The sequence below is a fragment of the Sphaeramia orbicularis genome, chromosome 22, assembly GCF_902148855.1.
Source record: "Sphaeramia orbicularis chromosome 22, fSphaOr1.1, whole genome shotgun sequence".
Lineage (NCBI taxonomy): Eukaryota > Metazoa > Chordata > Actinopteri > Kurtiformes > Apogonidae > Sphaeramia > Sphaeramia orbicularis.
In genome coordinates this window covers 51,302,098-51,329,631 of record NC_043978.1, presented here as the reverse complement: position 1 = coordinate 51,329,631, position 27,534 = coordinate 51,302,098, and the positions used below count along the sequence as shown (strand labels likewise).

Here is a 27,534-nt window from a genome sequence, read left to right as displayed (position 1 = left end):
CAGTAGAACCTTTAGTAGAACCAGTGTCCTCCTGTAGAACCTTTAGTAGAACCAGTGTCCCTGTGTGGAACCTGCAGTAGACTCTTTAGTAGAACCAGTGTCCCTGTGTGGAACTTGCAGTAGAACCTTTAGTAGAACCAGTGTCCTCCTGTAGAACCTTTAGTAGAACCAGTGTCCCTGTGTGGAACTTGCAGTAGAACCTTTAGTAGAACCAGTGTCCTCCTGTAGAACCTTTAGTAGAACCAGTGTCCCTGTGTGGAACCTGCAGTAGACCCTTTAGTAGAACCAGTGTCCCTGTGTGGAACTTGCAGTAGAACCAGTGTCCCTGTGTGGAACCTTTAGTAGACCCTTTAGTAGAACCAGTGTCCCTGTGTGGAACTTGCAGTAGAACCAGTGTCCCTGTGTGGAACCTTTAGTAGACCCTTTAGTAGAACCAGTGTCCCTGTGTGGAACTTGCAGTCGAACCTTTAGTAGAACCAGTGTCCTCCTGTAGAACCTGCAGTAGAACCAGTGTCCCTGTGTGGAACCTTTAGTAGACCCTTTAGTAGAACCAGTGTCCCTCTATGGAACCCGCAGAAACAGTGTACTGTCTCTTTAAGGGCTCGGTGCTCGTCTGTTTCGTATTGATCATCCTCCATTTTCCAACACTCCGCGGCGGCACTGCTAACACAGCTCCGGCAGTAGAGCCACCAGAGCCAGCCCTGTACCTGGAGAGGAAGCCAGGACCGGGGCAGCCATGGCAGCCAACATGTACCGGGTTGGAGGTAAGGGGCACACAGCCTTCCGGTCCCTTCTGCCACACTTTTCTGCGTACATTGTGTCGGTAGTCTCCTTGTTTGGCCGTGGCTCTGTCTGTGTTTGCAGCTCGTGCTCCGGTTCTCCTTCCTTCCTTCTTTCCTTCTTTCCTTCCTTCTGTCCGTCTTTTATTTCCTAAAGCTAAACAGCCTTGTGCTTCTGATGATGATGATGGTGAGTGTGTGAAGAAGAAGAAGAGGAGGAGGAGGAGGATGGTGATGAAGACTAGTGCTTACTGAACTGCCTTTACATTCCCTCCCTTTCTTTTGGAGCTACTTGAGCCCAAACAACTGAAATGTGATTATGGCCGTGAACGTAACATGCATGGGCTTTGATATTCAGCACAACAGGACCAACATATAGAAAAGTTTGGTGTGCACTTTAAGTATTGGCCGAGCTAATCTGTGGTTTTAACACAAGTCAGATTAATTTGAAATTCACTAATCTGCAGGAACCTACTAAGACTGGAAGGGAAGCGGTAAGAAGTGGGTCCATTTAAGGAGAAAAGTACAATCAAACCTACCAGGATGTTATCATAAAGTTCAGGCTTCTGTCTAAGAGATGGAACTATATGGAAATGTCATATCACAGTTATCATTATTATCATGGTATTGTTGAAATTGGGCTCAAAATGTTCAAAAAGTACTGATACACACTGAAAGAATTTAACCAAGTTGTATTTAAAAAAAACAAACAAAAAACAAATAAAATAATAGTCACAATGTCCCTTCTGTTGCAGAAACATTCAAATATTAACCCTTAGCAGTCTGAGCCTATTTTGTCCGTTTTTCAGTCCTTTTGATTTTGCCTTTATATCCTATATAAACAAATGTTTACTATATCCATGTTTGGGATCTGTTTTTCCAGCACAACTTCATCTATATCATCTGTTTTTTTTTTTGTTTTTTTTTCACTTTAACCTACTATAAAAAACATAAAAGGACAGAAACCACACACACACACACACCAAAAAATAAATTAATTATTTATTTATTTTCACAAAATAAAAACAGCAATGGAAAAAACAACAACATTCAAACAAGTAACAAAATTATGCAGGAGACGTTAGAAGCCAAAAAAGGTTTATATGAATACCTCCCCCGAAATGAACAATACACAAAAAAAAGAATTAATTAAAAAATACAACATAACTGAAATAATAAACTAAAGTAAAAACAATACAAATGTAAATCCACATTACAAATCATCAAATACAAATCAAGTGATATACAGCCTTACATTTTTTTTCATGAATTAAAGTCCTTTTCAGATGCTTTTTCAACAATGATAAAGTAGATGTTGATTGAAGTTCAGGTCTTAGATTAATTCCACAGATTTGGTCCACGATATTTCAGAGAATACTGACAGACTGAAGTTCGGCAGTACAGTATAAAATCTGATTTGAAAAATGTCTGTAATTTATTGCATTAATAGCACACAGATGCTTAACGAACCTTTTCAAAGACTTTAAAAGTGAATATTGGTTCCAAATATTAGGTATAGAAAATTAAAATTGTAATAAATTTAAACTATACTCAAATATTTGACATTAAAGCAGATCTTTACATAGGCGTTTTCTCCCCTAAAAGTGCGGTAATCAAACACAGTTATCAAGATAATTAGAATTTAAATGTTAATACTAACCGTTGGGAATTTTACCACCGTTTATTGTTATACCGGTTATTGTTACATCCCTACGTCTGTCTAACCAAAAGAGTCAGAACAGGTGAAAAATCTCATATAAAACATCCCATAGATGCTTTTATCTCATCTTTAACCAATAATGTTTTTTTTTGTTTTTTGTTTTTTTTTTTACAGGCAGCTCCATTTAATATTGAATTCAGATTCCAGTATTCTCCTCCCACTCATTTTCTGCCTATGTTGCTCTGAATCACATCTTGTAGGTGCTGATTATCATATTCATATTAGGTTGTAGCTCCTGTATACAGTAGTTTCAAATAAGCCAGTTGCATTTTTGGATTTGTTTCCCAGGATGAGTGGATGTGAGAAAGGACAAGAAAAGAATTCAATCCTCTTTACACACACACACACACACACACACACACACACAAACTGCATTATTGGTAAATTTGGATTCTACACAAGATCTGTGATTAGATATGATTATAATATACTATCAGAATTACCAGGCAAGAAAAGTTTTTTTTTCCCTCTGTCAGTTTACTGTAGATGAAATTTCATTTCATCAGAATATATTCATTCACTTTTAAAATGATGCATATTGTTTATTTATACTGCAAGGGTTGAGTAAGCCTAAATCACGTTTTTTTTTTTGTTTTTTTTTTTTGTTTTTTTTTTGCACACAAGCAACTATGAATATGTGAGAAAGAGATACTTAGTGATTGCATTTTTTTAAATATAAATTTAGGAGATATATTTCAATGTGTTGAGCAATGAAATATCTAAGGAGGGAATAATGTGACTTGGATTGGTGCCTGGATCAAAAATAGCTCATAATGAATGGCAAAGCCCTCCTATTTAGTCAAATTTCTCTACGTGTGAGAAAACAGGAGAACATGTCCACAGCAGGCAGAAAGTTAATGCTTTAAGTGCCAGACGATTGTTCATTTTGTGCATTTCTCCGCATTCTCAAACTCTTAAGAGTGGTCTTACACAAGTAGGTTCTCCAGGTTTTTTTAAGCATTGTTTACATTTGGTTCAGTTAGTTTTGCAACTTAGCATGATTTACCTCCATCCCTCTGTCATCTTCTACATTTGCGCCATCTCACTGTACTTTCCATCAATTGGTTTATTTACAGGTTGACATCTGACACTGACATTTTGATAATTTGTCTCATTTTTTATTCAGTTTGTTTTCCTTCTTTTGTTTAATGGCAGTGATATCTGTGTGTAACTTTCCTCAGGCTAATTAAAAACTCTTAGCCATGTGAAAGTGTTTTGACACAGTAAATGAACTCAACCACAGTTCACTTTGTCTGGACCCAGACCAAAGACTGGCTTATCCTACTGTTTAATCCCAGTGTAGTAAAATGAGTGTTTTCCTGTCTTCTCTACCCACCTTTGTAACTAGAGAGCTTAGGTGGGACTAAAATGAATTAAGCCAGAATTAATTTGACTTTCTGATGCCAGAAAGTTATTCTTTTAAATCCAGATTCTACACAGTTTGTGGTTTGCCCTTAATATTGAGACTGAAAACAGCGCAAAGAGGCCTAACTGTTTAATAACCTAATAAAAAACCACAAACTATGACAATCAAATTACTGAATAAAGGTACTGTTAAACAGCTTTTGTCCGCATTAATAGTAGTAACCAAATCTGAAATTAGTCGAATTGTGCCCAAAAACAGGTTTCATAATTGACCAAAGCGTCTCCTGAGACCATTTCATCTTGACATCAGAACAAAAACAGAGCCCCCTTTCGATAGATGGCCACTACTGCTTTGCAAGACAATGCAAGATCATCTTGGAAAAGCGATGACTTCCCATGTGAATGAACCGTGTGGACAAAAGCTTGGCTCGGTGTGAGCCTTGATGTCTTTGTTTTTACTGCGCAGGCCACAAGCCGCTCTTCCGCCGCCCGCAGCACTTCTTCCTCAAGCTTTCTCCATATGCAGGAAAGTATTGGTGACTGTGTATAGGCTGCAGTCTTATCTTGGTTGTGGGAAGGGAAGAGAAGCAAGTGCAGTCTGTCTTTACACTGCAATGGAAGCTAAAAAGCCTGCACCTCTGAACAGGAGACACCAAGCTGCAAACTTATTGCCAGGCTGAAAAGTAGCCTCCCATGAGACTTGGGAAAGGAGAGAAATTGTTTTGCTGAGATCTAGGTGTGAATACTCTAGAAAAAAAAAAATACTCTGACGACTCTGGTAAAGAATGTGCTGAAAGTGTTGTAGTGTTTACCAGCTTAAAATGTGAGTAACTTTTAACAGTGCTCACATTTTATTTGGCTGGTGAATGACAAGGATTTTCTTCACTTTGGCAGTTATGATTCAGAACCAGCTTAAAGGTGTTGGAATGTTTACTAAATTACAAATGGACTAAATTTGAAAGTGCCCACACTTTGTTTGCCGTATGGCTGGTGTTAATTTCCCACACTGGCAGTTGCCTCTCTCATAGGTCTGGTGGGTGTACTCACAGTCAAAGATCTGAGGCTTGTTCGCTGCCATCCTGCCAAGTTTAGGACAATCAGTTGGACAGATGCATGACAGCTATTAGATCAATTCAACAAAATGTTCCCATCAACACATTCCAGTTAACAGCCACTTGCAATATTTGGCTTTTGCTTTGAGTTATATTTGCCCGTAGCTTGTTTGTTGAACCACAGCAATGTTCAAGATGTGGTTGTTTAAATACTTTAAAATCACAAACCTTTATGTCAAATCTATACCCTTTTGCTCCTGAATCTCATTTGAACAGGCTGCTTCACAAGTGCTGGACAGATGTCTGATGGAGGTTGCATTGCTGCCACTGGTCATAAAAGTAGGGCTGTAAGAAAATATCAGTTCTGCAATATATCGTGATATTTCATTTCACAATACTGTATCGATATTAAAAAGTACTGTATGGATATTTTTAGGTATTTATTCAAATGCAGATATTGTGGAGGTTCATTTTTCTTTTTTTGTTTTTCTGTTTTCTTTATATTTTCTTTATTCTTATTTAACACTCTTTTATTCAATAATGTTCGTTCCTTTGTTGGGATTGAACTCAAATACTGTTCTGATGTTAGTTCTGAACTAATAGAATATGAACATTTGAACAGGATCTGAAACTGTAATGTCTGTAAAGTATAATTTAAGTTTTAACACAGGAAAATTTTGTGATATAGCGTTAGATCCTGTTCTGATTAAATAAAAATGTGTTTAGTATTTGTGCAGATTTTGGGTGTAATTCAATTCCTCAAGGAAATAATCATTTAAAAAAAGAAGTAAAATTTGCCTTATTAACAGTATCATGAATGATGTATATCTATCTCGTATCGTGATCCTAGTATTGTGATTTGTATCGTATCGCCAGATTCATGCCAATACACAGCCCTAGTTATAAGACTAAAATCCTTCTTTGTTCGAAAACCACCAAAAAGGACTCTGATCATTGTAGGAAATGAAAATGAGATATTTCCTGAGATACTAAGTATTGAGTAAAAGAGATAAGTATTAACTGAAAGTACCTTGGTGACCTTCCTCTTATTCTTCAACAGGAATGGAAGGAGATTGACAAATAGATGGATGGATCAGAACAGATAAACAGATGTGTGCTGCTCTGTCTGGCTTGATTTCATCGAAGTGAGTGATAGGAAAGTGTGAAAACAAAGTGTGAGGTTGATTTAGATTAAATTACCTGCCATTGCTATGGAAACCTCCTTCCATACTATTAAAAAAAAATCAAGACACAATTTTTTTCTCGTGGTTGTTGCTCATGACGACAGACACACCTTGTTCTGTGTGTGAATGAGTAAGCGCTGGGATGTGGAGGGGTGTTATGTGCCTACAGACAGGCATGGGTGGATGTTCACCTTCTTACGCTCTACACTTTTGTCTTCGATATTAGCTCTAGCACAGGCCTTTTTCATTAATATCTTACACTGGATAGTATAGTGTGGCATATCAATGACAAATGAACTATGCATTGAATGTATTTAATTAAATAAATAAAAGTAGACATTAATGCTCGGTCTGTCCAGTCATATCAGTGAATCATAATTTTCTGTTTTTTATGCAAAAGATTACTTAGAGCTGTTTTATATTGAGACAACTTACACATTAATACAATTTTTAAAAAGTATACTTTGATCTTTTTGAAATATTTTCAACCTGTACTATACTGTGTGTAGAAATACTTATTTAATAGCTTGCTACAGCTGAGCAAAATTTTCTAAAAACATTCAGACAGATTTGATTTCATATCTACATGTTTCCACCCACAAAAAAATTGACCAAATAATTTGGTCAAACGGACATCATTAATTACTGTAAACCAACCCTCCTCCAGCAGTGTACTCATCACCTATGACACTATCACCCGGACACCGCAAAGGCTGTGTGTGATATTACATGTAACTTGTTCTGAAGTATGTCTGAGACGTAACTTTAACCTGAGCATCACAGAAAACAACATCATTCTGTTTAGCTAAATGCACTTCAAACAAACCTGAGACTGTTGAACAATGGTCTGAAGACACCATTGGAAGTCACTGTGATACACATGGAGCTCCTGTGCACTTTGTCATCTTATGTCGTGTTTCCACTACATGGGACCGGCTCAACTCCACTCTGGTACCAGGTTCTATTCCAGACCATTTCTGCTCTGGTACCAGGTCCTATTCCAGACCGTTTCCATTCCTGGATACTACCCACTTTACAGTACCTGGTTGTCATAGCGATGCGGTGCGTTACTTCTGTGTCGTCTGCTCACAGTTGCTGATAAACTCACTCGTTGCGTGTTGTCTCGTCAAACTCCTGCTGAATTTTTCCATCTGAACCTCCTGGACAAACCATGGTGTAGTTTTACAGACTGTCATCATGTGGATTAACCTACTGACAGATTTACTGTCAACTACTGCATCTGTTTTTTGGAAAAGGGCGGGTCACAAAGACGATTCTGACCAATCAGTGGTCTGCAGTGTTTACATGTCACCTTTTAGTATCTGGTCCCCAGTCCTGGAACCTCAGCGGAGGTGAGAACAAAAAAGTAGTACCGGGTACCAGATTCCAGGCCCTTTTTCGTAATGGAAATGCAAAAAGGCCGAGTGGAGTCGATACCACGTAGTGGAAATGCTGCATTAGTGCCACTCTAGTGCTGGACTAACCACTGCTACTGCTGACTCCATGCTCTCTTCTCAAAGTTGTATTAAGAAAGTTGAACACAGCAATGTATAGAATTTTATCAAATCATAATGTCAAGTGGAAAAATTCCCATGCAGATTTTCCTTTTTTTTTTCCCCCACATTTTTGTATTGCACTGGAGTGCAACAGGTTTAAGTCTGACTGTTACACATTGCAAGCCAATGAAGGAAGGAGACATTGCTGGCTGGAATGCTGAAGAGTGGTTTTATAATTATTTATAAGGTCATCATCAGATGCTGACAGATCCTGTAGCAGAGGTCATATGTGAGAAAATATAACACGTTAAACAGCAACTAGCTGCTCTTTTATTTGTGATGAAATACCTTAAAATTTACTCGTTTGAGAAGACGGCAACACATCCTCTTATTTGTGAAGCTAAAATGAAGAAATGTTTGGTGTATTTGCTTAAATGACATGATATTTGCTTGAATGTTTCTACACATAGACTAATCAGTTAATTGTTATTTTAGCTCAGGCTCCGGGATAATACCCAGACACACCAGTTTACAAGCATCAAGCCTTGTGACCTGTCTGTAGACTGACTCCCAACCCATCAGCACAGGCTACATTATGTTTCTGATCTGGAGCATTTCAACAGCAATTCGACGTTCCCTGCTTCCCTGCCCTTAAATACCATGTATAGCAATGTATTTAATTTGGTCAACTACTCTGTGAGACTGGATGTCAGTCATTCATATCAAACTAAATCTATCTTTTGTGGCTTATTGTTGATCTGAATATCTTTTTCATTCGGTGTCATGGTTTTGGTCACTTGTTTGTCACTTCCATTCCTGCCATGCCTGACCCTGGAGCTGTCTCTCTCTCTCTCAGACCCATCCGTATCCTTGTGTTTCCCTGTCTCTCGTCATCGCCTCACTAACTGTCTTTCTTTCTCTGGCCTGGTTTGAATCAGCAGCCCAGCAGACTCTCTCTGTTGGGGCTCAGTAACATGCCTTGATTGGCTCCAACAAAATTTGACTGCACTGTGACATCATGGGCGCCGGAGCAGGCTGATTGGCTTACACAAGGAGCTTGGGGATGGAGAGTAGGGGTAGGGGGGTGTAACGCGGGTTGAGGCGGTGGGAGGGCTGATGGGAAACGGAGAGACTGAGTGACGCTGCTCTGTGCCTACAGGCCCTGCTTTTCCCTCTCTCTCTCTCTGTTGCTCTCATTTTGAGTTCCTCTCCAGCTTCAGCTTCTCACATGGTGGAAACTCCAACACTCCAAACAGCCCACGTTTTACTCAACCCTTCTCTTCCCATACTCCCTTTTTTTCTCCATGTGGAGGGCAGGGAGGGGGACATGGGGTGAAGTTTTTTTTTTTTGGGTAACTGAGGGTCCAGAGGCAAGAAAAAGGAAGATGTTAAAGTCTGCCCAATATCCCACCTTCACATAGATGTGGATGACCAAAAAAAAAAGACCAAAAAGCATCTCACTGTGTGGTGCATTTTCACACCAAAACTGAGTGTTTTTCAACATGTGGTTCTGCTCTAGTTTTTTTTTTTTTTTTTTTATTAATGGTCATGACGCATTTTAGCTCATAATTAATAGAGCTGGCGAAGCTGAAGCTGATAACGTCAACATTTCTCTTCACTGTTAGTCATGGGACCTGTTCCTGTTTTTCAATGATCAGGGTCCTTTTGAACATTGACAGTTTATTCACCTTGACATGTCCAAGGGATTTTTAGTAGACATTTAAAAATGCCACATGTAACATTAGAGGGGACTGAAAAGTGTTTCATTGCAGAAATGGAGCATAATCTCCATAGTTATGTTTTCATTCAATGAGTTGAGTTCAGTTGAGACTTTGTTACCTAAGAATTAGTTCTTTATATCTACAGGAGAGTAGGTCGCCTGACATGGATTCTGCCATGTTTCTACAGCAGATCTTGATGAACTTTCTTCTTTCTTTGTGAGAGTGGTGTATAGTGTTAACTAGGGATGTAACAATATGAAAATTTCATATCACGATTATTGTGACCAAAATTATCACGGTCATCATTATTATTGCGGTATTGTTGAAATGTGCTCAAAATGTTCAGAAAGTACTGATACACACACTGAAATAATTTAACCAAGTTGCATTTGGAAAAAAACAAAAAACAAATAAAATAATAGGCACAATGTACTTTTTGTTGGCAGAAACATTCAAATATTAACGTGCAAACATCAAATATACAAATGTGCATTAAAGATGGCACCTTATGGACACTGTTTGACCATTTTCCAGATCAAGTTTGAGTTGTTTGATTTTCTTATTCATAGATAGATAGATAGTCTCTCTCTCTATCTCTTTCAAAGTGCGGTAATCAAACACGGTTATCATGATAATTAGAATTTAAATGGTAATACTAACTGTTGGGAATTTTACCGTGGTTTATCATTAGACCGGTAATCGTTACATCCCTAGTGTTAACCCACTTTATGTTGTTTAGGTCACCTGCTATGTTTGATTGTAGACCAGAGGTTAATAAATAATAAAAAAAGAAAAACCCAGAATGGAAGAAAACAAACATGGACTCTAATGAGGGACTAATGTGTTTTTGTAGGGGAGGGTGTATTCAGTTGGTTGCAATATAAAACTTCACTACTACATGCTACTAAATATCACACACTCAACCTATACTGGCAGTAATTGTGGGCTGCATCTGCATTTAGGGCTGGTGCGGTGAAGAAATTCCCCCTGGGGTGGTTTTGGGTGTCTGAACAGCGATATATGCAGTACTAGTGCAGTGGATACACTGCTTACTATTCTCTGCTTTGTTCTATCACAGTATCATAATGAACTAAAAATATTTGTGCACTTCTCTTGACTGAACAGCAGAAAAGCATGTAGGTTATAGTGGGAAACACTAAGAAAACACTTTTAATAGTGACAGAGTGTGACCAAAATGTTTTTACACTTGTGTTTTGCACTGTTACTTTGGCAAATAAAAAATAGACCCACTGTATTTTGGAGTATTTTGTATTTTGGAAGCTGTAACCTGTAGTTGTAGTTGTTGTAGTTGTAGTTGTTTAGCAGCACCAAGACATCACCTCACAGAACTTCTACAGACTCCTCTGCAGACTAAATGAACCCCTGTTAACCTAGCGATCCTAATAGTACCAAGCAATAATGCAGCACTATCTGTATTTACATTGGTGCTGTGTGCATTTAAATTTAATATTAGTGGACTAGGAAAGCTTGGACAGTGCTGCTATTTATTTATTTAGTGATGCAATCTATACACTTCCTATGAAAAGCAGATCAGATGACGAATCCAGATAACAGCTCTGTGAGAAACAATGTTGGTCATATTGCTTCATGACAAAGTGAACAACTGTGAATGTATTTGTTGTTGAGAACCCTTGCCATCCACTTTGGTTGGCTTGTCAGTGGTATGGTATGAAAATGTTGCTGTGACAGCTCTGCTTGTATTCAGCTTTTACCAAAAACCAAAAACTGTGCACCAGTTCAGGGCTGAGCGTGCCTTTGAGCAGCAGCTCCTAAACTATGGACCCATCTGCCTCTGCATATCACACACACCTCCTCTGTCTGGTTTTAAATCCCTTCTTCAAACCCATCTTTTCTCCTTGGCTTTTGAAAACATGTGAGATGTTTGAAGGTACTATCTTTATTCTATTGTTTTTATTTGGGAGTGGTTTATTGTTCTTATTTATCTCTTTTATGTATTTATTTATTTTGTTGTTTTTAACCATATGGCTTTTTAAACTATTCTTGTATTTTATTCTTTTTATTTTGATTTTATTTATTTTTCTCTATAGCACCTTTTTTTCCTTTTTGTACAGTTTCTATGTCTTTAAATCTATTCTGTATTTTATTCTTCTATTTTGGTTTTAATTATTCTTCTGTACAGCACTTTGGTCCACTGCAGTTGTTTTAAAGTGCTTTACAAATAAAGCTGGATTGGATTGGATTGGATTTACCAGTGCCAGAAAGGTTTTTTGTCAGTTATTCTTATCCCATTTTCCTTATTGGGTCTCTCCTTTTTTCCCCCATTCACAAATTCCCAGCCGTTGTGGCAATCGGATCAAGTCGAGCCAGTTTTTCTGACCTCTGACCTCAAGGCTTCTGCCCCTTCTGTGCTGGTGAAAAGGAGCGAGGCACAGATCTTGTCTTCATTTTCTGTCTCAGCGCTGCTCAATTTCAACTTGGCCTATTTGATATTCCGCAGCGGGACGAAGATGTCATAGTGGCAGCGGAGTCTAGTAACAAGCTGTTACAGGGTGAAGAGTAGACAGGCATGATGTGACGCTCTCTCTCCTTCTCGAAGCGATGTCGAGTAGTGAATATGTGTCTGTTTGCCAGAAGAAGCTGTCACAGAAATTACACTCTACATGCTCTGTGAGCTGCAGCTTTGGTGAATTCACCAGAGGAAATGGGAAGTCTTTTTATATGTTTATACACATGATTACTTAGTTTTGTTCAGTGACTATAAATGATCATGCAAGTATTCCGTGGACTTGTCTTTACTAGGGATGTAACGATATGAAAATTTCAAATCACGGTTATTGTGACCAAAATTATTACGGTTATCATTATTATCGCGATATTGTTGAAATTGTGCTCAAAATGTTCAAAAAGTACTAATACACACACTGAAATAATTTAACCAAGTTGTATATTGTAAAAGACAGAAAGAAAGAAAATTAAATAATAGCCACAATGTACTTTCGGTTGGCAGAAACATTCAAATATTAACATGTAAACAATCAAATATACAAGTGTGCATTAAAGATGGCACCTTATGACCACTGTTTGACCATTTTCCAGATAAAGTTTGAGTTTCCTTTTCAGAGATCGATCAATCGATAGATAGATAGATAGATAGATAGATAGATAGATAGATAGATAGATAGATAGATAGATAGATGCTGCTGCTGCTTCTCCAGGAAATGTGCAGTACCTCTAATTTTCAAAGTGCGGTAATCAAACACAGTTATCATGATAATTAGAATTTAAATGGTAATACTAACTGTTGGGAAATTTACCGCGGTTTATCATTATACCGGTAATCGTTACATCCCTAGTCTTCACTTTACCTGCTTTTTCTCAGCTTGCTGAAGGTTTTGCTACTTTAGTTGAGATTTCTTACTTTTTTTTTTTTTAAAGCACTAAAGAACGGGTGTGAACCTGTTCGATTCAGCTGCGTGGGCAGAGAGTGGAATACCAATTGGAATGTTGGGCCAAAAGGTTTTCCAGTTGAGAAGCCAGAGGTGTGCCCCTTCCTCTAATGCATCAAGTACTGTTGCTGCTTTGCATTACAGTGTGTTGAAGATGCGTGTGGGTGGACAAAGTGGTACAATAGCTCAAGCCTCGCTGCTTCTTGGATAGTAAACTCAACCTGAGTGCAAAATGTGTGCTTACTATTTAAATTTCAGATTGGAAACTAATTGAACTGTCAAACTCTTTTGTAGCTGGTTTTGAATGGCTGCAAATAATTATTTTCTGCATTGATTAATCTGTAAAAAAAATTTGTCAAATCACCGAGACTGCGGAGTGGGCTGCAGTCTGCTGGGTGGAACTGATCTGCATTGCAATAAGTGACTATCATTAGTAGACTTTGGAGCCGTTTTGTTTAGCTAATGGTAGGGCTTCCCTCTGTAATATAAAGAAGAAACATTGGCTAGTTTAGGGGTATTTGAACAGAAATTTGCCAGTACAAATACTGGTTTCTAAACTATACATTTTTCTTTGTTATTTTTTTTTTTTACCACACTGGCATTATTAAACTGCAAAGGAAATTTACAGCATAAAAAATGAATTTGTTTACTGTGACTTTAAAGACCAAGTTCATTAAACAACACAAATTAGTGTGAAGTTGCAACACAGAAAATGTGCAGATTGGAGTTCTGTGGGTGATCCAGTACCGCTGCGCGAATGTATGAACACACACAGCCAGTTCTTTTCAATAATGACCAACACAATCTAATAAGAGCATCAGGTGCGTGGATTCTACTCACACCACTGACGCAGCATGTTACTGGAATATGACAAATACAAGTGTAGGTTTTCTGCATGTATTACAGTCAGTGCTGTGTTAGATTTGGAGATATTAGTGGATGAATGTGACAATTTTAGTATCTAAAATAATTTGAAATTGTAATGTCCAACCTGTTTTGGAAGGGACCGAACACTGCTGTGGGAGTTTCCACAGAGGAAATTAAAGGAGAAGACGTGACACATGACAGAAAGGGGTTTCATATTCTAGTTGCCATAGCATTGATTTCTGACTTCCACAATAGGTTTGTGGTCAGAAGTTACATTGTTTGTTGGATGCTATATATATATATATATATATATATATATATATATATATATATATATATATCAGTAATATGGAAGAAACACAGCACACTCTGCATTTCCATGAAAAACACTGCTGTGCCTTTTGTCATTATGGGAAAGTCAGAGTTCATTAAACCTCTGCATGACTTGTTGTTGACCTCTCCTTTCTACCACCTGCTATCTGTTCTCAGCAGCACTTTCTTCATATGCAAGTCACAGCCATGTCAAAGGCAACATGGGCTGAATTTGGTGTTAAATAATGGCACAATTGGCTGTGACACACAAACTGTATTAAATCACATTGTATCATTTAAATATTGTCCTCCATAGTATGAGCTCTGAAACATCAGTTTTGTGAGTAGGAGTACTTTTGCATTGACTGATGCTGAACAGATGTACTCCTTAGATCAGTGTTTCCCAACCACTGTGCCGCGGCACATAAGTGTGCCGTGAGAAATCATCAGGTGTCTCGTGGAAGATTATCTAATTTCACCTGATTGGTATTGTAAATGAGCAACATGATATAGATATGTACGACTGCACGACTGATCGGCCCTGATGTGGGTTGGGGTAGGGGGGCTATGCCTCTATTATACTACGATGGACTGGGGGGTTCCATCTGAGGGGTTGCTGATGCACACCTCTCAGCTTTCTCATTCCGAACTCCCTGCGACAATGTCACAGTGAATAAGTAAATTGAGATGAGATTTGCATAATATTTCAATAGATATACTTTTTGTGACATTTTTGTGTGGTGGTATGCCTTGTGATTTTTTTTAATGTAAAATATGTTCTGTTGCTCAAAAAGGTTAGGAAACACTGCCTCAGATATTGTATTTTGTTATCAGACAGCCTAAAATAGTTGAAATTATGAACTGCTCTACGGCACAAAAGATGAACTTAAATGAGGTTATCAATACACAAACAATAGTTCAATGATGGTGTTAGGTGTGCCATAAAATTTCCTAATGATAACAAAAATATTGACTTATAAGTGCAAATGTATAAAGTTGGAAGTCAGTGCAGATTCTGGTTTTGTGAATGAATCCCAAAACCAGTTAGTGTTGGACACAGGCACAGGGGAAAAAAAAAAAAAAAAGAAAAGACGGAAGAGTCAGTGTGTATGGTGGTTTCACTGGTGGGCGATCTCTGGCCCAATTGGTCAAGAAGACGAGGGCTGTGGGAAGCAGGGGGGTGATACAGGAGAGGAGGAGGAAGTTGGGATGAAGGGGGGGATAGCTTTAGCCTGGGCTCCAGCTCCAGCTCCAGGCAGCCTACCAAGTGTGGGGTATAATCTGACAACACTCAGCCAAGACACATGCAGGGTTAAGACCAGGCACCCTACCAAGACTGGGGCCTGTGGGGACATCCTGGTGAGAGCTAAGCCTTGGATGGGCCTGGAGCCCAGCCAGCAGCAACACACACACACACACACAAACACACGGGCAAGTTGTGTACGCCTGTTAACGCCTGCACAGCCTCATGTACACACCACACACACACTTGTGTATAGAGATGCAGGCACACACTCACTCACATGCAAACAACAATAACACACATGGGGGGAAGACTTGGACTAAAAGGAGAAGGAAGACCAAAAAATGGCTGCAGACTGAATGGAAGATTTAGAGTGTGTGTGTGTGTGTGTGTGTTATTCAGTCAGACCTCCCAAATACAGCTGGATCTCCTGTGTATGAAATTAGCCTAATCGAGTTAAACCAACATTCGGTGGATGTCTGTTATGCACTTTTCCTTTGGACTAATTAAGCTGTCAAAGTTTGCTCCAAGTGGAAATCACCCTGCCTTTTTGGATGACCTTGCAATGCTGACTGACATTTTCTCCTGTTTTTTTTTTTTCTCTTTCTATTTTCCACTCCTTGTTTCTCTTTCTCTTCCTCCTCCTCCTTCTCACTGTCCCTCCACAGATTATGTTTATTTTGAGAACTCGTCCAGTAACCCACTGCTGATCAGGAGGATAGAGGAGCTGAACAAGGTGAGTGCCAGTCTGAGGTTGGATTCAAAACCACAAAAGCACACATCTCATTTCTTTGTTTTCAAGACTACATGTTTTTTTGTTGTTTGTTTTGGCTATGAAATTCTTAATTGCTTTTGGGTGATTCAAAAAAAAAAAATTCTGGTGTTTTTGGGTTCTCATAAAGCTGGATTTTGTGTCTTTTGTGGTAATTGGAGCCCACAATAAAATAAACACCCTGGACTGTGGGATAAAAAAAAGGCTCAGAGTGTGCTGCTGGAGTGTAAGGAAAAATGCCTTGTTTGTGTATTCTAACAGTCTGCATTAATTGTTGTTTGTTAACAGTATTGCAAGATGTCAGCTCAGGTCCAGTGTTTAAGATGCGTAAACAGAGTTGCGTCTATTTGTCAAGGGTGGGTGGGGGGGGTGGGAGGCAGGTGTTACCGACGTACCAGCATTCTAATTCCAGACTTCCGTTGTAACAACATTCAGGGAAACAAGAAGGGGAAACACTGTTACTGTTGTGGTAGCAGATAGTTAATATTAGTCTTCTCAACTGGAGTAATTGCCTGTAGTTAAGTGATTCAGATTTATTTATTCACATATTTATTAACAGTATGCGCTCAGATACTCTCTCAGACACTGTTTCTACCACCACTTTCATAGGGGTTCCAAGCAGGCTGAAGAGATACAAATGTCATACAGATCATAGATTGGTTAATTCAGAATCATTGCTGCATCAATATAGGTTGGCTCTATCTTTATAAATCAATCACAGATTTGAGTCTAAAAAACTATAAACCGCAATATAATATTTTATTTCAGAAATTATAACTTTAAAGTTTTGTCTGTCTCATTTGTTATGTTAGTTTTTCTTGAAGTTGCGCTGAAGATGAGGTCACAGTAACCCTTAAAAATCCACTTTTGGTCAACCTCCAAAATTTCCCCTTATGTAGATGGAGGGGTTGTCATTCGTGGAATCTGGATTCACTTCACAGACTTCCTTGTTTCCTTTTTTTGTTTATATATTCCAGTTCTTTTGCTATTAGGTTTATTTCCTCCTGTACTTATGCACTTTTCCAATTTCTGCATTTATGAAAAGTGGAAACAAAAAATTAAATATCACATAAAAAAGGTTTTATGGTTGGGAAAGAGGGATCAGTTTTTGTATGGATATCAGTGACTATCGTAGTCATGTTCTTTAGATTCTTCTAGTTTGTAAAACTGCCTACCTCTGCTATATCTAATTCAGACAACAATGGATGGGAATATTGGCTTTCTGTAAACTTGGTTTAAAATTTGCAACACATTTGGATGAAAACCTTACCATGATCTTCTTGAAGTCCCTTCTCTTTGTCAAACTCTGAGACATCAGGCAAAGGATCAAAATGCTGTGGGGTCCCACTTCATGAAGGGACATTTGGTCACCTGCATAGATGATGTCCCTGTTGATGATGATGATGATGATTAACTTTATTTTGAACATAAGTAGGAATAAAATTGAAAGATGAACAAAAGACAATGAGATATTGCAAAGTTAAAGTAATAATAAGTTAGCCAAAAAAAGAAAAAAAGTCACACGGTGTAGCACTATTTCATTGTGGCTCTGTAACAACACTTTATGTCTGAAATGGAGTAGGAAGAAGCCCCGCTTATATTGTCCTACTCCAAATTTATATGACTTGGCTAATCAGTTAATACATGCACTTCATAAAAAAGAATCAGTCAGTTATTAAATTATTGAAAAAAAAGATCCAATTATAACTTACCATCAATAACTTTTACAGTTGTACTCCTGTTCATTGTTACTATTTCTCTGGAAAATAAAGTTTTTTTACATCTTAATTTTTATGATGTTTTCACACTGTTTTGTATTTGTATTCCACAAAACCACTCCACAATATGAAATCCACATCTTTTTAAGGTTTGGTCTAGTGAAATATTGTTTCATATTTAGTCTCTCTGTTTACAGTGCATGGCTGTCACTGTGTGTGAATGTGGACCAGAGTTACTAAAAGTCTGGAACGGACTAAACAAACTCATTTATGTATTCTTCGAGTCAGCTGTTGATAAGGGTCAAGTATTGTACAGCTTTACCCCTAGATGTGACTAAGTATCACACACTGGAACAAAATAAATTGGGATATTCAGCTGGAATTAAACTGTTGTTTCAGTTTTAATGTTGCTACAATGTGTCAAGATTTGGCTGTTTGACTGAAAGTACAGTAAGTCAAAACTCCTGATAAATGACAGTTCAGATGTGTACTGTCATATCAGTACAAGGGTAGTGTAGCTCTGGAGGTTTGTCTGGTAAACCCCAGCCTGCCGTTCGATAAGTGCTCAGTCAAACAGGCCTGTCTGTGCAGACTAGTTCCAGGTGCCCGCTGTCTGTCCCGTGTCCCAGGCCTGTGCTCCATAATATGGAGGTTGTTTAATGTGATTGACACAGCGCTCAGCCTCAGCCTTCTATTCTGCCTGTCACTGTCACTCTCTCTGCTCCTCAGGGATCTTTGGATTTTACTTCCACCAGATTTGAGACGCAGGTCTGGAAACTATAGAACAGTCATTGTGAGCTGAAAAATAAAAACTGTGACAGCCCCTAGTTTCCCAAAACTATTGGACATAAACAGAAGTAGAATTTGGATGAACTGATTGTTTCCAGAATAATGCAGCCATTTATGAACCATTGTCTCTCATTCAATGCCTCACATTGGTAAATGTTTAAAGATGAATGGGTTGCTTCTACTCAGTCACCATGCAGTTAGATCATCCAAAGTAACAAGTAAAAGAGATGGAGAAACTACATTTTTATGTCACTTTTCCTTTCTTAGGTTTTCACTTTCATCTTGGCACATTGATATGTGTCTGTTTTGTCATTGCTCTCTTTTTTATTCATTAATTTATTGGCAGATAATGATTTTTTTTTTATTCCATAACTATCTATTTAACGATTTAGTCTCTAAAATATCAGTGCCAAGTTGTGGAAAATGTCCATCAAAATTGTTTCCTAAAGCTTAAGGTTCTACCTTCACCTGACCAACAGCTATAAAACAAATAAAGTAATGGAATTCACCAAGTATTTATACTACAGTTAAAAACAATATTGGAAAGCAAGAGCTTGGTAATGTTTGAGGGTTTTGCCTAAAAATGGCTTGACTGACGCAGCTCTATATTTGTCAGAAAATTTGGATTTGTGACAGGTAATACAGAGCATATGTTATTTCTTCTGCATTACTGTCAAAGTTCCACAAAAGTGTCTTGTTTCTGAAGCCAACAATTTGGACAACTTTCATGAATGAGAAGCAGAGTAGAATGTGTCTCCAAATTACAGGTGTGCGATATGACGATATTAGATCATGAAGGATTATAACATATCAACAATCTGACGAAGCAGAGAGAATTGACGGGGGTGTTATAGGGGGGTGCGTTCCGTGCCGCATGTACCCCTCAATGAGTACACGCAGTGAAAGTGAAACTTCAAATGGCAGGGCAGGTCTATCAAAACTTAAGACTTGGCCCCCACAGAGTTGGGCGTACTTGACTCCGCAGACATCTGTGCACATCAACCTGTTTTTAAATCAGCTAAAATGTGCTTAGAGGTCTTATTTGTGTCTTTGTGCATAAGAAATCAATCTCAGTGAATCCCCAAAGGAACATTGTGTTGGTAAATGACAGTTCTGCAAATGTACAGGATTTCAGTTCTGTTCAACATGTTGATGCTCATATGAACTATGTTTTCAGCTCAAAAATGTCCCATTTCAGCACAATTAATGCTATATTTTCATGTCACAAATGGCCAAGTTCTATTTGAACTGAATTGACCTGAAAAACAAATATTCTATTCTTTTAGATTCCCCAGTTTTTCTTCCCAGATTCTCTCCTACATATCACATGTTTTATTTGTACAGGTTCAATCTGGAGTATGGTGCTGATCCATCCTGCTTATGTTACGCCAATACATACATGAAGAATGTCACACGGCACTGTTTAAATTAACAGTTTTCTAATAATAAGCATTTTTATAAAGAAATAACAATTGTATATTGTTCTTTCCTCTTTAGTCTGATGATAAACTATCCAATAAATAATTGTGATCCTAGTTTTTGCACAGGGATCATTAGTGTAAACAGTGACATGGCTGCTGAGCATCAGTGTGATGGGATCCACAACAACCATGTCACATCCGTCCACTGACACATTTAGTGTTTTTGTGTCAGCTGGTATTGTTTTAGATCCACAATACTAACATTTATGAAGAAGAGGAGAATTATCAATAGTAAGTCTATAAGTTTATTCCTAATAAAGTACTGGTACTGACCAGAGCATCATGGGTAATGTCACGTCCATCCACTGTCACGTCCGTCCACCAGCAAAAGTTTTCACATACACGTGCTATTCCAAATCCAATATTTATGAAAATAGAGCTTCCACTGTCAAAGAATATCAGTAGTCTGTGCACAAATGGATTAGCATTATTTCAACACACTTCTATGCATTTATGACAACTGTTTTTTGTTTTTTTTGACAAAAATGGCCACTCATTTGACCCCCTAAGGAAATTTTAGCCGAAATGTGAATTGGTTTGCTTGATTATGAAAGCTGAAAGTCCGCAGACACCGCGCGCACCGCATAATGCCACAGTATGCCTGACATTAGTCCTCCACATATAGGTCCGTCACGTTGTACTCTTAGAATACCGTATGTCAACACTACGAACCTGTTCAACCAGCTGAAGAGACAGCGTCCCAACAGTGTGAGAGTCAGTCAACCAAATTGTTTGGTTGCACTGTTCAGAAACTTGCAAATTAGTCTCAAAGGTCAGTGTAAAGAATCGTGATAAAATTGAGATTTGATTTTATTTTTTAAATTTCCTTGATATGATATTTTTGCCATATGGCCCACCCCTACTCCAAACGCATCTCAGGTATTCAGATCTCACTCTGCTCCATGTGAAAAAACACTCATCTATAGCCTAAAACAGGGCCTAAGTCATTTCAAGTTGAACAGGTGCATTTCTCATGTTCTTTTGCACATGTTGGTCACTGTGTCGCTTAAAGACACCAGCAACTTTTCAGGTGGAATGATTTCTTGCCCATTACTCACTGCATGGGTGTGAGACGCTGAATAAATCAATACACCTTATGCCTCACCTGTGTGGCGGCTGACTCAATGCACTTCTACATGTTGCTTGCATGTGTGTCTGTCCTCCTTTCTACAATAAGTTTTCCATTGACGTTGTATCAATATGATGTCATTTCACAATAGATTTAGTTTGGAAGTATATATGCCAGCTGTAGGCTCAGCCCTTTGCTATCCGTGTGCTTTACTGGTTTTCTGGTTCATGGTGTTCTGCCCAACTCTATTATGTCTGTAATGTTTGTGCCTGTGCTTAAGGACAAGGCTGGTATAGGCTCAATAGTATAGACAATTATCAACCTATTGCACTAGCCAGTATCTTGTCTAAAGTACTGGAGAAAATTCTGCTAGAAAAGCTAGAAATGTATGTTCTTACTACTGACAATCAGTTTGGCTTCAGAAGAAAACATGGACTGACCTGTGTATATACAGGGGTTGGACAAAATAATGGAACACCTTAAAACATCAACAAAATCTAATTAATATGGTGTAGGTCCGCCTTTGCTGGCAATTACAGCCTCAATTGTCCGAGGTATTGATTCATACAACTTGTGAATTGTTTCCAAAGGAATTTTAAGCCATTCTTCAGTTAGAACACCCTCCAACTCTTTAGAGACGATGGCGGTGGAAATCGACGTCTTACTTGAATCTCTAAAACTGACCATAAATGCTCAATAATGTTGAGGTCTGGGGACTGTGCCGGCCATACGAGCTGCTCAACTTCATTAGAATGTTCCTCATGCCATTCTTTAACAATTCTAGCGTATGGATGGGGCATTATCATCTTGAGGTGAAGGTGTTTCCATTATTTTGTCCAACCCCTGTATGTTCTTAAAGAGATTGTATCTAGGTACACAAGCCTTCATTCATCAGTATTTCTATGCTTATTGATGCGTCTAAGGCATTTGATAGAATCAACCATGAAAAACTTATTTGCAAAATTGCTAGCTAGAGGTGTTCCCATGTTCTTAGTGAGAATTTGAGTGGTCTGGTATGCACACCAAATGTTCCAGGTTCAGTGGGACAATGTTGTATCTGCTCCATTTCATCTTAGTAATGGAGTCCGGCAAGGAGGAATCTGATCTCCTATTTTATTTAATGTGTACATGGATGAAATGTCAAATCAGTTAAACAGGACAAACACTGGATGTCTTGTGGGAAACACAGTTGTCAACCATCTGATGTATGCAGATGATCTGGTCCTGCTCATATAGTGCTGGGCTGCAGCAGATGGTGAAGGTATGCTCTCAGTGCGGCATAGACTATGACATCAAGTAGAACTCTAAGAAAAGACAAAAAATGATAGTTAGAAGTGCAGGGGACAGAAAATCAACTTTTCCAATCTTTTATTTGTCTGACAGTCCTCTGGATGTATGTGAGGAAATTAAGTACCTCAGTCATGTCATATCCGATGACTGGACGGATGACAGAGACATCCATCCACAGCGCTGTCAGATTTATTCTCCAGCTAACATGCTGATAAGGAAGTTTTCTATGTGCTCTGATTCAGTGAAGTGTCTCTATTCAGAACCTACATCACACCTTTATACACTGCTCAATTGTGGTCATAACTATAAGAAAATGAGTTTGCAGAGGCTCCAGGTAACCTATAATTATGCACTCAGGTTTCTGCTTCATGTCCCTCACTGGCATAGTGCCAGTCAACTGTTTGTGACCACAGGAGTGCACACTAGTGAGGCACTATTAAGAAGTTGATGTTTAGTTGATGTGTCGCCTGGATCCATCACAGAACCACATGATAGAAGCTCTAGTTAGCCCCTGAAAGCTGCTATCCTTTCACCTCTAAACCTGAGACGGCATTGGTGCAAGAGTTTATATATTTATAATGTGCTTAATTTTTTTAATCTCCTTTTTATTCTTTTTTATTCTTTTTATCCTTTTTATTCTGTATGTTGTGTGCTTGTAGTTTATGGACTTGTGTCTGCAATAAAGTTTATTGTTATAGTTCAATGTCAAGTGATTTATGTTCCACCTCAGAGAAAGAGGGACAGACTGTGCACTGGAATTAGTTTTTCATGTCTGTGACAAATCCAGATGGTAGCCTACACTACTTGAAGCTATAGTAAAAGGTGTCAGATATACAATATCAGGATGTGATATTAATTTGACTGATCATTTGGGTTTTTCATGGTCAATTTTTGCTGTAACTCACCACCTTATGTGAGAAATGTTTTGTCCATTGCTGTGGGATGCTTGACAGACACCTGACACAACAACTGTCATGCAGTAGGTATGGCCATGCCAGTTTAACGTGGGTACTGCTGAAATGGGTCACCTACCTGGTAGAAACATTATCCCATGTGGCTCAACGTGGTATCATAGTGACCAGGGTTTGATTCCTGGCCCAGGCCCTTTGTTACATATTACCCCCCCCCCACCCCCCCCAATCATGTCTCCTGTCTATACACTGTCTCTAATAAAGGTAAAAAGCCCAAGAAATACCTTTTAAATTAAAAATTCTTTTTAAGCTATGGAAATTTGTTATTTAGAACTCAAAATAGGTAATGATATTTCCTCTCTTGATGTAAAAATCAACCGTAAAACCACATTTTAAAGATAATATTTGAAGAAAAGGTTCTTATATAGCAGAACATGGCTCTGGGCTAAACTAGAGTGTTTGTGTCGCGGTCTCACCTTTTTCCATCCCTAATAAGTTTGCATCCCTGAATTTTTTCTGCAGTTTAATGAAATTGCCCAAAAAAAGAGCGCAAACCTGCCAGATTGAGACAAGGACCACTGTAGCAAAATTCTGCACATGGACTAGACCTCAGGGTTTTTCTTTTTAATTGCATTGTTTTTTTTGTTGTCTTTAACTGACTAAAAATTATATATTTTCACAAATACTGGGGTCCATCTATTACATTCGTGTGAAAATGGCTCATTGGCTTAATAGTGGGAGAGTATTCAAAGTGAATATGAAAATAACCAATGGGACGTGAGTGAAAAGGTTGCTATTATTTTTCACACAATTAACTAACATCAGTGGTCACAGAAATTATATTATAGGGCTATTCAAGGTATCAAAAATGTGCGGGAACCCTGCAGCTGAGTATATTTCAGTCCTCCTTTCCATCACAGGGTGTGATCGTGTTCACACCAGCAAGAGAATGTGGATGCATTCGTCCCAGACCACCTGTGAATGCATCCTGAATGATCCAGGCCGCATGTTAATGCATGCTCAGGATGCATGTTAATGGGACATGTGAACAGGGCTCATCTGTCCACGCAATATCACATTATCCCATTGTTATATTCATGCAAGTGGGATTGTTGATGATATGCAACACTTAAAAGAATCACAGTCTATCAATATTTCAATTTCTACTCTTAGAAAACATTTGTGGTTCTTTTGTGTATGGAGTCAAAAAGAGGTAAAAGCCAAAAATAAATTTTAATGGTGCGTTACATCCTTTTAGACTTAATGTTACTGTAATGTATCCAGTGTTTTCTTTCTCAGGTAGCATTTGATAAAACATTGATATGCAGCTCCCCAATTTAAACTCAGTGTTGCATGAGCACACCAACAAAGTGTTACTGCATTATTCTACCTAATTACTCCAAATGATCCCATCCTGCCTTTGTATGGCCTCTCAGAAGTGAGCAGTAGCAGATCCTCATGCCTCCATGTCTTCATCACTGCAACACTTGATTGTGATTTTGGAGAATTGCAGTAGTCTCACACTGCAGTTGGAGGCAAAGTTAAGAACTATCCTCATCACTGGGTTTTTTTGGTTTGTGTGTGTGTACGTGCGTGTGTGTGGGTGCTCAATGTGCGGCACCACTTGTTGCCGTGGTAACGCCGATTGTCTCTGGTTTGCAGACAGCCAATGGGAATGTGGAGGCCAAAGTGGTGTGTTTTTACCGACGCAGGGACATCTCCAGCACACTCATCGCCCCTGGCAGACAAACATGCAAGTGAGTGACCGACCGTAACCTGACCAGCAAATATTAGGCATTAAACATGCCAGTTCACCATTTCAAATGGCTCTGTTTGGAAAACCTCTTCCCCTATTTTCACTACAAAGGTGTAGTGCTTTTTCGCATCTATTCCAACAAGACCTAAAACTGGAATAGACAACTCTTTTTTATTTGGCTTGATTTTCTGACTTGTTTCCACACCACATTTTGTTAAGGAAGATAAAAAATTGAACTGTGTTGCAGAGCTGAGAGATACAGTCTAGACTGCAGCCCCTCCTTTGACGGGCCTGTATGCAGACGACATTCGATCTGCTGGGTGTATCAATGTGACAACACCTATGCACATGTGTCTGTCCTTTTGAAACAAAGGTGTCCAGCATTTTACTTGCATGTATTGCTGCTCTACAGAGCTTGTAGCAAACTCTGCTGCTTGTAACTGCAACTGGTGACAGACTTGAATAGGCTCGTCTTCAACTTGCATTGTGCAGCCTTCTTACTATTCAGCATTTTCAAAAGAAAAAACAGTTTTTTTTTTTGGTTTTCTGTTGCACATTTATTAAATGGTGATGGGAAAGAAAGAGAGGCTAATGTTTGGGTTAGGGATGTAACGATTACCAGTACAACTATAAACGGCTGTAAAATAGCAGACAGTTAGTATTACCATTTAAATTGTAATTATCATTATAACCGTGTTTGATTACTGCACTTTTCCAGAGAAAAACACCTATGTAAGATCTGCTTTTATGTCACATAGTTGAGTATAGTTTTAATTTATTACAATTATGATTTTCTATACCTAATATTTGGAACCAATATTCACTTTTAAAGTCTTCAAAAGGTTCGTTACGCATCTGTGTGTTATTTATGCAATAAATTATATACCTTTTTCAAATTCGATTTTATATATTTTTTTGTGTTTTTTGTCCTTTTGTGTTTTTATAGTAGGTTAAAGTGAAAAAATAATAGGACAGATGATATAGATAAAGTTGTGCTGAAAAAATACAGATCCCCAAACATGGGTATAGTAAACATTTGTTTATATAGTATATAAAGGCAAAATCAAAAGGGCTGGAAAAATGGACAAAACAGGCTCAGACCACTAACGGTTAATATTTGAATGTTTCTGCAACAGAAGAGACATTGTGACTATTATTTATTTGTTTTTTTTTGTTTTTGTTTTTTTTTTTTTTTCAAAATGCAACTTGGTTAAATTATTTCAGTGTGTGTATTAGTACTTTTTGACCATTTTGAGCACAATTTAAACAATACCACGATAATAATGATAACTGTGATAATTTTGGTCACAATAACTGATATGAAATTTTCATGTCGTTACATCCCTAGTCGTGGTAAATCTAGGATGCTAAATAGTCTCAAGCGTCGCAGGTAAACACAGGTCTATTGGTCAAATTGCAAGAGCCAGTTTCAGCTGTTCAGGTTATATCCCAGTGGTGAGTTGGAAAGTGATGCCTTCAGGACACTGTTCCAGTGTGACTGAATCAAAGAGTAAAAGAAGAAGGGACAGATGGTAGGATTTATTCTAGCTGCAGCATATTCTCTTCTTTTGGTACAGGACATGTTTTGGCCTCTTTTGATCATAATGTGATTGTACTAATTTACTTCTGTCTTCTCTGTTGTCATGTTTATATGGCACATGTTCTGGTTAATTGTAAGGTGACATGTGAAAGTAAGTCCTCAGAATATTAAATGACATGGCTTAAATTGATAATTTAAAATTAAATCATTTCTGCTGGCACAATTTTCTCGACCCTGATATAATTTTAATTTAGTTAGAAGACACAATGACGTTACATAAATCTACATTAACACTTTCTCCCTTGCTGTCGACAGCCAGATGTTGCCACAGGTCTTTGTTTCTTCTGTCATTTCTAATTAAAACCCCTTTGCAGATTTATGTAATGGGACCCCATCATGCAGTGTTTTGTAACATTCTGAGCAGTAGAAGTAAGAGTCTTCCAGCACCAGGCTGCCCTGTGAAAATGTATATGAAGAAAACCTGAGTGGTGATTGACAGTTCGACAGTCTGACTTTCAGAGCTTCTGTTCAGACACCTTGACTGGAGCTGTTTTTAACAAGGTTTCCCTGACAACACTGCCAGGTGATTTAGTTACTCAAATGTTTGAGGTGTTAACCAGATTATCGTGTTAGCAAACTATCTTTTGTCCAAATATTGGCTCTCCAGAAAAGCCAACATGGTGATGGCAAAAACCCAAACTCCTGGCCATAAAGTAGCACTTTAAAAAGCAGTCTGAGGTGGTGATAAACACAAGTACCCGACATGAACATACTAATATCTAACAGTCCAAGATAGGGGTGTCTTGGCAAGAATCTGGCAATACGATACAAATCACAACACTAGGATCACGATACGATATATCATGATACTGTTAAAAAGGCAATTTTTTTGTTTGTTTCTTTTTTAAAAATGATTATTTCCTGGAAGGATCTGAATTACAGCAGAAATATATACAAATACTAAACTCATTTTTATTTGATTACAACAGGATCTAATGCTATTTCACAAATTTTTTCTAATTCTCCTAGTTTCTTAGGAAC

At 38.2% G+C, this 27,534-nt stretch overlaps 1 long non-coding RNA gene across 1 annotated transcript; it reads left to right on the top strand.

Moving 5' to 3' along the window:
* Window positions 1-631: 631 nt before the first annotated feature.
* LOC115413687 (uncharacterized) lies at window positions 632-24,936 on the top strand. Its single transcript, XR_003934503.1, has 3 exons — window positions 632-764; window positions 15,836-15,903; window positions 24,860-24,936. It is a non-coding gene; the product is annotated as an uncharacterized LOC115413687 (long non-coding RNA).
* The last annotated feature ends 2,598 nt before the right edge of the window (window positions 24,937-27,534 follow it).